Source organism: Pleurodeles waltl, chromosome 11 (assembly GCF_031143425.1).
Source record: "Pleurodeles waltl isolate 20211129_DDA chromosome 11, aPleWal1.hap1.20221129, whole genome shotgun sequence".
NCBI classification, from domain to species: domain Eukaryota; kingdom Metazoa; phylum Chordata; class Amphibia; order Caudata; family Salamandridae; genus Pleurodeles; species Pleurodeles waltl.
In genome coordinates, this window is record NC_090450.1 from 907,660,650 (window position 1) to 907,677,758 (window position 17,109).

Sequence of the window (17,109 nt, forward strand, 5' to 3'; positions counted from 1 at the left end):
AAACGACTTCGTCGTGAAAAATGCAAAAAATCTGACAACATTATGTTTAGCGCAATCTCGCAGCCAGCCACTCAGGGTGAGGGAGGTCTGGCACCCAGAAATAGAAACCTTACGAAGTGTAGTTGTTAAAGTATATTGTTGTGGTGCATCTCCATACAGCCTATGGGTGATAACTGTGACCAAAAGACAGGAGCCCTACACGTGCATTTCACTTGTAGCTGCTTCCCATGTTTCCAAAATGCACAGCACCCAGTTTATTGACTGTTGGCATTCTGGTACCCATAGAAAACAAGACCAAAGAGGAACATGTGATTAAACTAACTAATGCCATTTTTGTTTAAATGTCTGGCACAGGGGTGTGCAATGAGAGGGTTAAAGTACTAATAGGGCACTAGCCAAATGCCCTAAAGTGTGAACAACTCCTAACATGTCTCTGTGTTTGCTTTTGGATGAAAGAACATATTCAATTAATGATGCTAGGAATTACCCAACAGTTTCATCTAGGACTTTATTTACAGTTTTCCAAGAGGTTCTATTTATGCCAAAGCCCTGGTTCAAAGTCTTGGGCGTTTGCCTAACAAATCAGTGCATTCTGTGAGTTATAATCCTCATTTGATTTCATTTCAACCAGTTGGACTAACACACCTGATAGCGACTTGGAAAAGGACATCCAAAGACTCATTAACTAGTGCTCAAAGTAGATGGCATGATGTGGCAGCCTTAACTATAGAAATAAGTTATCATGTAAAATTCAAGAACTGGAGACATTGATCTTTAATAAAAAGACTTGGTAGTGAAGCTTAATTTGGTGAAAATATAGATTTGATGTCCTGCCACCTTTTTCTGCCCCCTTTCTCTACAGCACACGTAATGGTCACTTCATGCTACCCAGCACAACATCTCAAAGACAGTGCTTGTGAGAACTACTTAAAGAACACTACATCATTATGCACTAGCCATCAACAACCAAGTCACATCTATTATTTTCGACTCTATGCTCAATCATATACAGCACTCCTCTACCTTTTGGATAGGTTTGTGCTACAGAAATACCATATACACATATACACACATACTGTAGAAAAGCAGTGTGAATCAATATGTAAGAAGATGCTTTTATTATTTCCATTGCTTTGTGTGGCCGCCTATTCATGTATCTCAGCTGGTTCAGACAGTATAAAACTATCTTAACAAACAAATGATCCACATTTTTAAGGTGTAGATATAGCAAGAATCTGTCCAAGGAAGCGCTTAGAAGCTTCTCTGAGTCCCAGCGACACTCAGTAATAGATCCAGTGCTCCAGTGGCTCGGATAAGGGTGAATGGCTCACTTCCTGGCACTTTCCCCATACCCAGGTGGACCAGGTACGGCTGCCCCCTCTCCCACCTCCTTTTTATTCCTGTGAAGGACCTCCTGGTCCTCACCTCCATGATAAACACTTGCATCGCAGTCTCCAACTTATACATGGCCCCCTCTTGCTGTCTATGTATGCTGATGATATCTTGCTGTTCATCTGCTATCCATGAAACAATCTACCACCCCTAATTCGCGGTATCCTGCGCTTTGTGGGTTTCTCTGGCTTACATATAAACAGGGCTAAATCTGAGCTTTTTTATCTGATCGACTGTACCCATCCACTGCACTTGGAATATATTTTGAAGTGGTGAGCAAACTCCGCCAAATACTTAGGCATACACCTGAATAGGGAAAAGGACAAAATCCTTCATCTTAACTATGACCCGCTGTCAACCAACCCTCCACATAGGCGGAACAGTGGATTAAACTCCCACTCTCCATGGCCGAACATGTAGCAATAATCAAAATGGTCATACTCCTGCTTCCTCTATCTCTTCCTTAACATCTCCATACCACTGATACAACGCTTCTTTCTCACCCTCCGCAGTCTCCTACTGTGACTCATATGGGCTGGCCGTACACCCCAGATCCGGTGGGACACGCTGACCCTACCTTACGAGCATGGCAGCTTTGAGACCCAGACCTTTCATTTTACTACCTTGCCACGCAATGTCAATATGCCTATCGCTGGTTCCACCCAGATGCCCGTGTCCCATACCTCAAACCCGAAAAGGATCAGCTTAGAGACCTGCCGCTATCCTCTATATTACCAAAGGGGGTTTCTATGGCCCCTTCCGATATTCAAACCCAATCCACTACCTGCTGGGGATGGAGGAAACATAGGCGCATACTGGGAGGAGGAATTCTTTACTCTTCTGCCCTGCTCAACAACCCTTGGCTCCCCCTCACACGCAAGAAGTTAGTCCAAAGCCCCCTACAACGCTATGGCCTACATACCATATGGGATCTCTTCCCAAATGGTCACATCCTTGCGCATGCTGACGACATTTGCTTCCACAATGCCATATACATGGACCATTTCATTCGAAGAAGGCTACACAATTCTCTGCGTTACTGTTTACTGTCCAACCCCTTAGCCCTGGTTGACTTCTCACCCTTAACGCTCATCATATCCAACACTGATGAAGGACGTTTAGTCTCTCTGCTATATCAAAGTTGCCTAGCAATGAAACTTAATTCTGCCAGGACTGTCAGGGAGGCCTGGGGAACTGATCTTGGACATTCACTCTCCAACAAAGTCTGGACATATTGTTGGTCCTAAACGAAACTGAGATCTATCAATCACAAACATAAACTAATACATTTTAATTTCCTACACCGGGCCTATACCACTACCAAGACCTTGCCCTCTGGTGATAGACATTGGCACGCCTAGACCCCACACGTTCATCTCAGTGCCCCAAATGTCATGCCCCAGAAGTCGACTCCGCACACCTGACCTGGGTCTGCCCTTCTAATGGGCAGCTTTGGACCACTATTTTCTCTCTAATCTATACTCTGATAGGGGTCACAATCACACCTGCCCCCCTTGTTGCACTACTGGGGTACAGCAGTGATGCCCCCAGTCCGTCCATATATTCACTTCCATAGCACTTCTGCTTGCAGAACAAGAGCGGGTACTACATTGGGGCAGTAGCCACTGCCCACAGATTCTGCCTGGCTGAAAAACATGATACATTGTGACAAAATCAGTGAAGACTGCGCACAGCTACAACCCAAGACATCCAGACCCAGGGATATTTGGCAACCATTACAGGAATACTTACCCTGCAATCGGATCCTCAGACAGGCGCCCTCCACCCCCACTCCTTCCCAGTTCTCCCTCTCCCCACTATCATGTATGTAGTCTCTTCTACACCCCCCCCCCCAGAACACCAGATCATGGGCATACTCCATGTAAAGGCCAGTGCCACTTCATTTACATACCGGGTATTGGGGGATTTCTCTGACATGCTTTATTGTTATATGGATAAGGAATCTTTTCTTCTTCTCTTAAGTACTGTGTCATGTAGTAATGATCGTCCTTACCCCTTTGAGCAATGTGTCACTGTTCGTTATGAATAATTGAAAACTCAATAAATAAAGTTGAAAAAAGCCTATGAACAGCCCGGGTCACCCAGCCCCTCGGAGGGGGGGGGGGGGGACGTTCTGTCGCCCATGTTGGAGCCAGTCTAAGATGGAGGAGCCCAGCAGTTCTCACAAGGAGGGATCTCAGTAGGCTAAGGCATCTGCTGCAGCTGACCCCAGGAAGAGACTTCCAAGCAAGCACAGAGGAGTTCATGTCACGACCCTCTCATAAGTGGTAACTGCAGTCTAGATTTCAAGAGCAAAATGGAACCTAGGAGCCATAATGAACCGACAAGAAAGATGAACGCTTATGGCGTCAAGAACCTATGGCCTGGTCACTCGGAGCCATGCATGGGAAACCTTCCTCGAGGTCACATCTGTCACCGAGGATTTCGAGTTGGCTCAACTGAGTGGGAAGTATCCCAATCGTCATCATTCCATGTTGTTAGCTGTAGTTTTGCTTTGCTAACTATAAATGCAGAATGGCAGGTACCAGGACGCAGAAAGAGTAGCAGGGAGTAGCGAAGCTACCCACATCTGAGATGGATTGGTTTAAGATCCCTAGATCTCCTGGGCTTTCCAATTTTTCAAATTCCTGAATTCAATTACGTAACAGAGATAAGCGCTTAGAAAGAGCAGAAAACTGGCCGTAGTGCAACAGTAAAACGAATTATTTTTTATCTGTCACGCCGATGCTACCAGTTTCATTTTACACAAAAAAATACTTTATGGAAAGTGAACCACGGAAGTTAAAATCTCCAGCCTTTTAAAAGGCAGCCGACTCTGTCCCTGCTCGTAAAGGCTCAAGGGGGTGGTTGTAGGAAGAAAGACTGCACGCGCAGCTGGTTCCTCTGCAGTCGGGGTTCGGGCCTCAAACGGCGTGAAACAGGAGGAATATTTAAACAGAATACAAGGCATGCTGATCAAGGCGGATAACCTTTAAAATCTAAAAATACACCCACATTCCCGGTAACCCACTGCTCCATGGTGGGGGCGGAAGCAAGCAGCAAAGGCGCTCGCTGTAGACGGAGAGACAGTACGAGTTGGTAGCTTAAATTAAAGACACATACTCAAATCGGGGTTACTGTGTAAACACAAGTTCATTACCACTCTGATACTGCTCGTTGTGCATCGAAGAATGCACCTCGCGCATTGCTGAACATATGAAAGGAAAACAAATCTGCAACGTAGCACACGTAATGTCAGACGTCTATAGATGCCAATTCAACAAATGCTATGAGCGGAAGTGACGTCACACGCCCTTTAACGTCCGATGTCATCACAAGATGGAATCCTTGCCTTACCCTTAGCCACTCAACAGCCTTGTATTTACTGCTGAGGAGCTGAACATTATGCGAGGTGTGAACATTGCAAGTGTTAATGGTAAATACTTATACCCCATGATATGGTATTTACTGACTGGAGTAATAAATACTTCTGATTCTGAGATTTCCTCAAGAAAATTAGTAATTGAAAATAGATTCGATGCTTTCAGCATAGAATTCTGCTTGTCAGACTATTTACATGACTTACCTGATTCCTGGGCAAACAAGGGGGTATCCTAGGAACAGCCCACTCCAGGCTCTGTTTCAGAATGCTCAGGTTTCCCAGGTAGATGGGTGAATGGTGATAGCGCGTCAGAGCCTTGATAAGTAAACTTACAAGGAGACACGCCTAGGGCGATGGACCTTTGGACCACGTTCGGGGACCTCCGAGCACGAGATATATTTTTGGCATCACAAATCAATATATCACTAACTCGAACAATATTCGCAATACCTAATTCACAAGTCAATCATTAACATTTAATAAGGATCAATTAAAGCGAACACACCAATGACCTTTCAGTCATGAATAACCACACCAATTTAGTTAAGAGTTAGAATATTTATTTCCCTATTGGTTACAATCTAATATCATCTCTGTTAATCACATTAGCAATCAATCTCATTAGCAACTCTTCAACTTAGTATTTAGAACACAATTAATCAATTCATAGAGAATATTCATTTAGCATTAACACTGCATTAATAAGAAACAGCTTAGCAAAGTCACAGTAGTGCAAGATTCAACAAAGCAAGAACCCAGTCATTTGTCTATTTGCGTCAAATGTGAGTGAGCACCCTAACTAACCTCGAATTAGCATCAGCATGTTGGGCTTCATGCAAAACAATTTAGCAACACAAATTTAGAAAACATCTTACTATGGCCTCTATCAAAAGAGCAGTTGGTACCTACAAAGAAAAGGCAAACAGACAATTACAATTATCATCAAATAGTTACCCCTGTAGGAAGGTAGCCTCTTTCTAGCCTTGTTACCCCCACTTTTGGCCTGTTTGTGAGTATATGTCAGGGTGTTTTTACTGTCTCACTGGGATCCTGCTAGTCAGGGCCCAGTGCTCATAGTGGAAACCCTATGTTGTCAGTATGTTTGATATGTGTCACTGGGATCCTGCTAGCCAGGACCCCAGTGCTCATAAGTTTGTGGCCTATATGTGTTCCTTGTGTGGTGCCTAACTGTATCACTGAGGCTCTGCTAACCAGAACCTAATTGTTTATGCTCTCTCTGCTTTTAAAATTGTCACTGCAGGCTAGTGACTAATTTTACCAATTCTGATTGGCACACTGGAACACCCTTATAATTCCCTAGTATATGGTACCTAGGTACCCAGGGTATTGGGGTTCCAGGAGATCCCTATGGGCTGCAGCATTTCTTTTGCCACCCATAGGGAGCTCAGACAATTCTTACACAGGACTGCCACTGCAGCCTGAGTGAAATAACGTCCACGTTATTTCACAGCCATTTTACACTGCACTTAAGCTTAAGTAACTTATAAGTCACCTATATGTCTAACCCTCACTTGGTGAAGGTTAGGTGCAAAGTTACTTAGTGTGTGGGCACCCTGGCACTAGCCAAGGTGCCCCCACATTGTTCAGGGCAAATTCCCTGGACTTTGTGAGTGCAGGGACACCATTACACGCGTGCACTACATATAGGTCAATACCTATATGTAGCGTCACCATGGTAACTCCGAACATGGCCATGTAACATGTCTAGGATCATGGAATTGTCACCCCAATACCATTCTGGTATTGGGGTGACAATTCCATGCATCCCCGGGTTTCTAGCACAGAGCCCGGGTTCTGCCAAACTAGCTTTCCGGCATCTCCACTGCAGCTACTGCTGCTGCCAACCCCTTAGACAGGTTTCTGCCCCCCTGGGCAGCCTGGTCCCAGGAAGGCAGAACAAAGAATTTCCTCTGAGAGAGGGTGTTACACCCTCTCCCTTTGGAAATAGGTGTGAAGGGCTGGGGAGGAGTAGCCTCCCCCAGCCTCTGGAAATGCTTTGATGGGCACAGATGGTGCCCTCGCTGCATAAGCCAGTCTACACCGGTTCAGGGATCCCCCAGCCCTGCTCTGGCCCGAAACTGGACAAAGGAAAGGGGAGTGACCACTCCCCTGACCAGCACCTCCCAGGGGAGGTGCCCAGAGCTCCTCCAGTGTGTCCCAGACCTCTGCCATCTTGGATACAGAGTTGTGAGGGCACAATGGACAGGTCTGAGTGGCCAGTGCCAGCAGGTGACGTCAGAGACCCCTCCTGATAGGTGCTTACCTTTCTCAGTAGCCAATGCTCCTCTGTGGGCTATTTAGGGTCTCTCCTGTGGGCTATTCCTCAGATAACGAATGCAAGAGCTCACCAGAGTTCCTCTGCACTTCCCTCTTTGACTTTTGCCAAGGATCAACCGCTGACTGCTCCAGTGCGCCTGCATAACCGCAACAAAGTAGCAAGAAGACATTTTTGTAGCGCCTCATCCTGCCGGCTTTCTCGACTGTTTCCCGGTGGTGCATGCTCTGAGGGCTGTCTGCCTTTACCCTGCACTGGAAGCCAAGAAGAAATCTCCTGTGGGTTAACGGAATCTTCCCCTTGCCAACGCAGGCACCAAACTTCTGCATCATCGGTCCTCTGGGTACTCTCTCATCCTGACGAGCATGGTCCCTGGAACACAGGAGCTGGGTCCAAGTGTCTCCCACAGTCCAGTGGCCCTTCTGTCCAAATTTGGTGGAGGTAAGTCCTTGCCTCCCCACGCCAGACAGTAATCCTGTGTACTGCGTGAACTGCAGCTGCTCGGGCTTCTGTGCACTTTTGCAAGACTTCCTTTGTGCACAGCCTAGCCCAGGTCCCCAGCACTCCGTCCTGCATTGCCCAACTCGCTGAGGTGGTGGGACCCTCCCTGTATGGAAACAACTCTGCATCCTCCAGCACGCCGTGGGACATCTTCTGACCAAAGGAGAAGTTCCTGGCACCTTCGGTTGTTGCAGAATCTTTGGCTTCTTCCACCCGGAGGCAGCCCTTTTGCACCTTCATCCGGGGTTTAGTGTGCTCCTGCCCCCTGGACACTTGCGTGACTCTTGGACGTGGTCCCCTTCCTTTACAGGTCCTCAGGTACATGAATCCATCTTCAGTGTTTTGCTGGCAGTTGTTGTCCTTGCAGAATCCCCTATCTCAACTTTACTGTCTTTCTGGGGTAGTAGGGTAACTTTACTCCTACTTTTTAGGGTCTTGGGGTGGGGTATCTTGGACACCCTTAGTGTTTTCTGACACTCCCAGCGACCCTCTACAACCTACACTAGGCCTGGGGTCCATTCGTGGTTCGCATTCCACTTTTGGAGTATATGGTTTGTGTTGCCCCTAGACCTATTTCTACCTATTGCATCCTATTGTGATTCTACATTGTTTGCACTACTGTTCTAACTGTTACTTACCTGTTTTTGGTTTGTGTACATATAGTTTGTGTATATTACTTACCTCCTAAGGGAGTGTATCCTCTGAGATACTTTTGGCATAATGTTACTAAAATAAAGTACCTTTATTTTTAGTAACTCTGAGTATTGTGTTTTCTTATGATATAGTGCTATATGATATAAGTGGTATAGTAGAAGTATTGCATGTCTCCTAGTTCAGCCTAAGCTGCTCTGCTATAGCTACCTCTATCAGCCTAAGCTGCTAGAACACCTCTATTCTACTAATAAGGAATAACTAGACCTGGCACAAGGTGTAAGTGCCACAAGGTACACACTATAAGCCAGGCCAGCCTCCTACAACCCTTCCAACGAATCAGCAAACAGCGTCAGTCTTCGTCCTCAGGACATCAGTCAATTCAGCATCAGCAAAGATTGGACAGAGCAAAGTCTCAGTATGGCATAAAGAATAAGGCTCTTCCCTCATATGGAGGAGAAGTAAGTATCGAGTAAGGATTAGATAGAGGATGATTCAGCAATCAGAAGAATAAACGTCAAGATCTCAAAAGAGTGATGGCAAAGTATGGCTTGGAGTGGAATGTCCGAATAATGGCTAATAATGGCTAATTTCCCTTCGGGTCATGCGGTTATATCAAAACTGTCGAACTAGCCCTTAATTCCCTATTGGATAATATTTGGTGCATCATTATCTCTGTCCAATAATTCTCCACGCACCTCACTAGAATTTTCCACAAAACACAGTTCTCATGTCGTTGATTGGCTCCTGTTATTGACGTCTTCATCGGTTGGAATGTCAGGTAAGAAAAGTTACACTTTACGCTCCAGTCAGTAGTCCCATTGTTTTCCCCTACTCCAGGCAGCCTTGCACCTGTTACGAATTACACTGTTGCATTCAGCAAGAATGTCTCCTTGAGCAAGTCGGGTCCCATGAGAAAGAATTTACTACGGCTACACACACATCTTTAGTTTCTGGAAAAGTACAGCATTGTGTCCTTCAGGAAGACAGCACATTGCACATTAGAAAAACACAGTTTAATATGAGACCAGGCAGCTAGGCCCAGACCCTCGCTAACTAAGGCCTAGTAATTTAGTTAACAAACCCTTAATACATGATTCTAATTATGATATGCTAATACAATTCAAACATTAGTACATCATTAATTCATCAGTAATAAGTTTCATTAGTCATCGTATATATTGGTGGCCACTCCCCGTGGGCACATTTCAAACCCGTGCATTAATTTCTACGTTAACACATTTTCTATGCAGCTTCATTACACAATATATTGCAAGCTTTTCATGTTAATATTAATTTTAAAAGACACACTCCAACAGTAGCTCAGCCAGTCCAGGTTTGTGGCTATGCCTTCTGGATCGTTCAGTCTTCATTCCGTTATAAAATAAGGACTGCAAGTCCCAGTATGCAAAGAAATTGCCTGCATTCACTGAGCCAATCACACTCATGGACGCTGAAAGCCTGAGATGTCTGCTGTTTACTTTCTGTACCACACCAAGGTTGCCAAGGACAAGACTTAGATAGCAGCTACTGCCTTTAGCTCTCCTAAATGGTTTCAATGCTGTCTGTAGTTTTTCCTGTTTGTTTTACCAACAGCAGGTTGAATTTTAGGAGTTGCACATGCTTGCAGGATCCCGCATGTACAATTTAGTTGGTTTAAAGGTAATTGGACAAAATAATGAGTTTTAAATATTCGGTCACAAAAATATTGGAAAATAAATACTGTGATACAAAAATACAATGATGCAGAAATATTTTTGTCAAGACTATTGTTTATTTAAGTAATATTGTTGTCAAGAAAATCTTTTTTGATAATATAGTTTTCAATAATATAGTTGTCTAAATTTTTTTTTATAATTACCTTTATGTGTTTTAGTTCTTACATTAACTTTGTGTTATTATTGTTTGTACAATTGTTAATATATTTTTGTAATTTTAAGTGATTTATCATTTTATATTTAATTGCTAATAGTAATTTATAGCATTGTAGAAGTTGCTAAGTTTGTAGGGGTATACAGTGGGAAGTTAATTAGGTATAATTAATTAACAATTAATTGTTAATTTACTTAAATTTTCTAATTGATTAATTATGTAAATTGTGTTATAATTATATTTTTTAGTTATATACTAGGTGCCGGCTGCTGGGTTTTTAGGGGCATAGGGCGGGGAGATATTTAAGTAATAATTAATTAAAATGTAATTATTAATTATTTAATTGACCATTAATTTTGTTAACTGTGTTATACTTATTTATTTTAGTTATATTTTAAGTATGGGGTACTAGGTTTGTGGGGATATAGTTTGAGAATGTAATTAAGTAATAAAAAACCTTGATTGCTAATTATTAAATTGTTCAATAATCATGTATATTGTTTAATTGTTTATTCATATATATATATATATATATATATATATATATATATATATATATATATATACACATCTGTGAACAAGGCTACGGCTGAAACGCGTTGGGAGGAAATTCGTTGTAAAGAGTAAAAAGCTTTAAATTATACTGGAAGTGTCCTGACCTTTCTTGTCATTACAAGATTTTTCTTTTGCATTTTATGGCATTTCTCGAAGCCATGGTCGGACCGCCACGTTTTTGAGCCTCGGTAATTCGAGTCCTTTTGGTGAATGAAGACATATATATATATATATTCTACTGTTGCACAGACTGGAGTGAGAGTAGTAAATTTAACCCCTCCGAAGTCTAACACTTTTTCTACTGTTGTACAGACTGAATTGGGAATAGTAAATTTAAATCCTCCAAAGTCCAATGCTTTCCCTAGCGTTGCACAGATTGGAGTGTGAATAGTAAGTTTTACCCCTCCAAAGTCCAACGTTTTCCTTACTGTTGCACAGACCAGAGTGGCAATAGTGCATATTACCTTCCTGAAGTCCAGTGCTTTCCATACTGTTGCAGAGACTGGAATGGAAATAGTACATTTTACCCATCAGAAGTCCAACACTTCCCCTACTGTTGCAGAGACTGAAGTGGGAATAGTAAATGTAACATCTCTGAAAGTGTAGGTTTTCACTACTGTTGCATACAATGGAGTGGGAATAGTATATCTACCATTTCCAGACTTCAGTACTTTTTTTAAATTTAATATTGTTTAAATAAATATATTAGTATTATTTGTTTAACTTTACATTATTTGTATATATATATATATATATATACTTTTAATTTTTTTTTACAATATTCTTAGTAAATGTGTTTTTATTTTTTTTAAAGCTTATTAATATATACATATATATATATATATATATATATATTTATATATATATATATATATATATATATATATATATATATATATATATATATATATATATATATATATATTAACTACTGGTGGTTGCCAGTAGGTAGATCTAGTTATGACCTAGTTTCATTAGAAAAAACATTTTTTGTTTTGCCAATAAATTTGTCGCCGTTTGAAGAATCCTCAAGAAACTTTAAAATTAGTTTGACACTCACTTTAGCTGCTGTCTTGAAAGTTTTGGGGTGATTTGTCAAACAGGGGCTGAAGAAAGGGGGAACCCCAAAATATGCTTTCCCATCCATTTTCCCAATTTCCCATAGGGATTTTGAACTACAAATTTGGCAGAAAGGTAGCTGTTAGTCCAGAAAAAACCATTTTCATTATTTGCTGTAAATCAGTTCAGTAGTTTTCGAGATATTGAAAGAAAAAAATATATAGATATCTAGAGAAGCGGATCCTCCGCGGATCCAACATTCCCCATGCTGATATCTGATTGACTGCCAGCACTTCAACCAGGAAGTGTTGTGAGCCATTTTGGGACTTGTACTCAGCTGAATCCCAGAAAAAAATAAAAACAAGGGGTCAGGGAAGGAATACCCTGACCCCCTAAGTCTGTTGGTGGGGTCTCCCCAGGACCCCGCCTGGGCCAAAAACTTAAAAAAAATATTTTTGCAATGAAATTCTCAGAAGATCTGTGAACCTCAGCAAAAATGTAAAAAGAAAAAGACAACCGCGGTGTCCTGCACTTGTTTAAAGTTAACTTCCAGACAGGCCAGGTCCCAGGGTCATGGTGATCTGTAAGTAATTTGAGGTGGCTGCACAGATCCCCCTCCTCAGGCTCCAAAGAGCTCCAGGGACCATCACCTCCCCAGGGCTTCATTAATACATTTGAGGGGGCCGAATGGGCCCCTTCCTCAGGCTTCAAGGATCCCTGGGGTCACCACCTCCCCGAGCTTTAATAGTAAATAAGAGCGGGTCACTCACACTTTCCTTGGCCCAGGAGGATCCCCACCTCACCGGGGCCAGAAATACAAAAGAAAGGGGAATGGCTGGCCCTAAAGAACAAAGGAGGCGTTCTGTGCAGCCCCCCTCCTGGAGCCACTAATGGCCATGGGGATCGCCACCCCACCGGGCCAGCTCCCTATCTCCAGATGTGCCCACCCTTGGGTGATAGCAGTTTGCTGTTGCTTGGCGGGAGCTATGACAGCTCCTGCCAACCAAGAGCCAACTGTAAGTCTGCTTCCAGCGGCGGGGAGCAGGAAAACTGCTCCTGCTTGCGAGGAGCAGATTTTTCATCTGAAACCAGATGAAAGGATTGCTCCCGCACCCAGGGAGCAGCATTTTTAGCTGCTCTAGGCGTGCAGAAGCAATGCCAGCTTCTACTGCAGGCGGGGAGCTGTCAGGGGTCACTGGGGCATTGAGGCTCCCATTGCGGTCCCCAGGAGAGATAAATATTAGCACATCTCCACCAAACATACCACTTACTATTTATAATTAAGAGGAAGCACCCTTGTTTAGTGGAGATTCAACTCTTTGTAGTCTTGTCGTCTTCTCTACTTGAGGACTCATGTTACTGCAGATTTCTGTATGAAGACGCTTGCGAAAGAATCACATTGCCAAAATTACAGACACTCAAAGTCACTAGCCATAGAACCACGGGGTCCTTTACACAGCTGTAGTGTGGAACAAATCAAATCAAATCAAATCATAAACATTTATAAAGCGCTTTACTCACCTGTGAGGGTCTCAAGGCGCTAGGGGGATGGGGTTACTGCTGCTCGAAGAGCCAGGTCTTGAGTTGCCTCCGGAATGCGAGGTGGTCCTGGGTGGTCCTGAGGCTGGTGGGGAGGGAATTCCATGTCTTGGCCGCCAGGTAGGAGAAGGATTTCCCACCTGCCGTGGTGCGGCGGATGCGAGGGACGGCGGCGAGAGCGAGGTTGGCGGAGCGAAGTTGACGGGTGGGTGTGTAGAAACTGAGGCGGCGGTTGAGGTATTCGGGTCCCTTGTTGTGGAGGGCTTTGTGTGCATGGGTGAGGAGTCGGAAGGTGATCCTTTTGTTGACGGGAAGCCAGTGCAGTTGTCTCAGGTGGGCGGAGATGTGTCTGTTGCGGGGTATGTCGAGGACGAGGCGGGCGGAGGTGTTTTGAATTTGCTGCATACGTTTCTGGAGTTTAGCGGTGGTTCCTGCGTATAAGGTGTTACCGTAGTCCAGGCGGCTCGTGACGAGGGCGTGGGTCACGGTCTTTCTGGTGTCGGCGGGGATCCAACAGAAGATCTTTCGGAGCATGCGGAGGGTGAGGAAGCAGGAGGATGATATGGCGTTGACTTGTTTGGTCATGGTGAGAAGTGGGTCCAGGATGAATCCGAGGTTGCGTGCGTGGTCTGAGGGGGTTGGTGCGGTGCCAAGGGCCGTGGGCCACCAGGAGTCGTCCCAGGCGGACAGGGTGTTTCCGAGGATGAGGACTTCCGTTTTGTCTGAGTTCAGTTTCAGACGGCTGAGTTTCATCCATTCTGAAACGTCTTTCATTCCATCTTGCAGGTTGGTCTTGGCGCTGGTGGGGTCCTTGGTGAGGGAAAGTATCAGCTGAGTGTCGTCGGCGTAGGAGGTGATGTTGATGTTGTGTTTGCGTACGATGTCGGCGAGGGGGCTCATGTAGACATTGAAGAGAGTCGGGCTGAGTGAGGAGCCTTGTGGGATGCCGCAGATGATCTCGGTGGGGTCTGAGCGGAAAGGTGGGAGGTAGACTCTTTGGGAGCGGTTGGAGAGGAAGGAGGTGATCCAGTCCAGGGCCTGTCCTTGGATTCCAGTGGAGCGGAGGCGGGATATTAGGGTTTGGTGGCAGACGGTGTCGAAGGCAGCTGAGAGGTCGAGGAGGATGAGGGCGACTGTTTCTCCGTTGTCCATCAGAGTTCTGATGTCTTCTGTGACTGAGATGAGGGCGGTTTCTGTGCTGTGATTGGCTCGGAATCCGGACTGAGAGGGGTCGAGTAGGTTGTTGTCTTCAAGGAAGTTGGTAAGTTGCTTGTTGACGGTCTTCTCTATGACTTTGGCAGGGAAGGGGAGGAGCGAGATGGGGCGGAAGTTCTTCAGGTCGCTGGGGTCCGCCGTAGGTTTCTTCAGTAGGGCATTGACTTCTGCGTGTTTCAAGCTCTCGGGGAAGGTGGCAGAAGCAAACGAGCTGTTGATGATGGTCTGGAGATGCGGGGCGATGATGTCGTTGGCTTTGTTGAAGATGAAGTGTGGGCAGGGTTCCGAGGGGGCACCGGAGTGGATGGAGTTCATGGTGGCTTTGGTCTCTTCTGTGTTGATGTGAGTCCAGACGTTGAGGGTGATGGCTGGGGTTGTAGGTTCTGTGGTGGTTGGCTGGGTCTGGTGACCGAAGCTATAGAAAGCTATACAAAGCAGGTGCCCCAGTTGAAGCTCCGCTTCCATAAGGTACCTATCATCCTAAATTCTTGCCCTTGGCCAAGGCAAAGCAAGTGTGTTTTCTCTGTATTTCCACCTTCAAAACTTATCTGAAATCCTTGATGGAGGTGAATGTATCGCCGCTCTTTCCGAGTGCAATACATTCTGCTGTGACTTTGACAAGTGGGTTATTTCTTGTCATCACCTATTGAGAACAGAGCTTGCCGGTCTCCCTTTTAACTACTATGAGTATGCAAATGTGCAAAATGACCTATTTGGCTGAATAATGTGTGTGTTGCTGGTTTGGATCCTATGGGGTGTTGGCTACAGGGCCTGGCCTGCGGACAGCCCCTACAGCACAAGGCTGAAGGTTGTGCATGGCATGGGGCTGGATGCATGCAGGGGGTTGGCAGGCATTCCTCACTCTTTCCTCATAACGGATCTTTGGTTTTGGTTGACTGTTCACTTCCAAAGTTGTGACGAGCTGTGTTTTTCACCAAATACATCCTCTGAGGCTGTTTGGCTAAAGGCTGTGCATGGTGCAGGGTTGGATGCCTATGGGGTGTTGGCACAGACGGCTAAAGGCTGTGCATGGTGAGGGCTGGTTGCATGTGGGGGTTGGCCACAGGCCAGGCCCTGCAGCCAACCCTTCACTGCATTAAAAAAACATAGAAATGCACTGAAAAAAACAGAGGTTAAAGGGATGTTATAGTTAAGAATTACCATTTAAAAAAACCTTAGAAATTCACTGCCTATGTGGGGCCAACCCCTCCCCATACGCATCCAACACTGCACCACACACGGGCTTTAATATGTTGGGTAAATAGTTATGCATGGCGAGGGCTCAAGTTATAGTTTTATAGTTACCTTGGCACAAGATATAGTTACTTGAAATAACTAACTATAGCAGCTGAATTTCTACGGTTTTGTGTGTGTAAATTCATAACCTGCTATAACATGTAACATGTAACTTTTGTTTTTTTCAGTGAATTTTCTATACACAAACACACACATATATATATATATATATATATAATTTTTATAGCAGTAAATTAAAAAAATAACCCCAAAATGCAATACCATGTAAAATATATATTTCTAGTTTTACATCATATATGTGTGTGTGTGCAAACATACACACATATATAGTAATATACATATGTATCATATACATTTTTAAATATGATTTAAATGTATTTAATTTACATTATAATAAAATGTTTAACATTTACTATTTAAATTATATATATATATATATATATTAAAACATGATATGTTTGTACAATATTAGTGTAAAACAGTTTCTTTCTGATCATTTTGTACTTACCATTATAAGCATAGGAAAAAAATATTCTTGTAATCCATATTTTTGACACAATATTTTTGTTCTACAACATTGTTGATTCAGATATTATGTCAGTGATGTGGTTAAAAGCCATGATTGGACGATTTTTTATCACATGTACCCTTTAACAATTTATGTGCCTCAGCAGCTGCTTCAGGTGCATCTTTTGCTGCTAGTCAACACCTGTGTTTGCATGCATGGAAGGCAGATGCTTTGCAAAAAAGCTATACACATGAAGCTACTGTTTTGGGGTTCCAAGAATTTCTGTCCCCAATTAGAGGACATGGTGAGAAAAACCTGTAGAGAATAAAAAAATCAATCCCCCCGTTCATCCATCATCAAGGAGTAGAGCCTTCGGGTATTGGAGAGCCTTTGGACCTAACTCACTAGGTACATAATCAACCCTTTCAAGGTAGGTGTTGTGACCAGGGGACCGCTGCTGGTGTCCAATTCTGGATCAGCCTCCAACTGCAACAAACCAGTTGGTTCACACTGAAGCAAAACAATTCATCCCTCCAGGTAGGGGGGCATGTCCATTTCTCCAGTCAGAAATGGCAACATTCATTGACAGATGCATAGGTCAGACAGTTGGTACTGGAAGGATATTTCATCAACTTTTCCACCCTGCCAGCCTCTTTTTTCTGACTGAGTCCTCTCACAAGAGACCCAGTCTGATGCAATGCACTTCTTCTAGGGATTCAACTGCTTCGGGAGTAATCATCTATTTTCATGGTGCCACCAGAGAAGAGATTCCTCAGATTCTCTTCCATTCCCTTTTTAGTGCAGAAAGGGTCTGGGGACTTTTTGCCTGCACTGGATCTCAAAGGAATAAATTGGCATATTCCTCAGAGACCATTATAGATG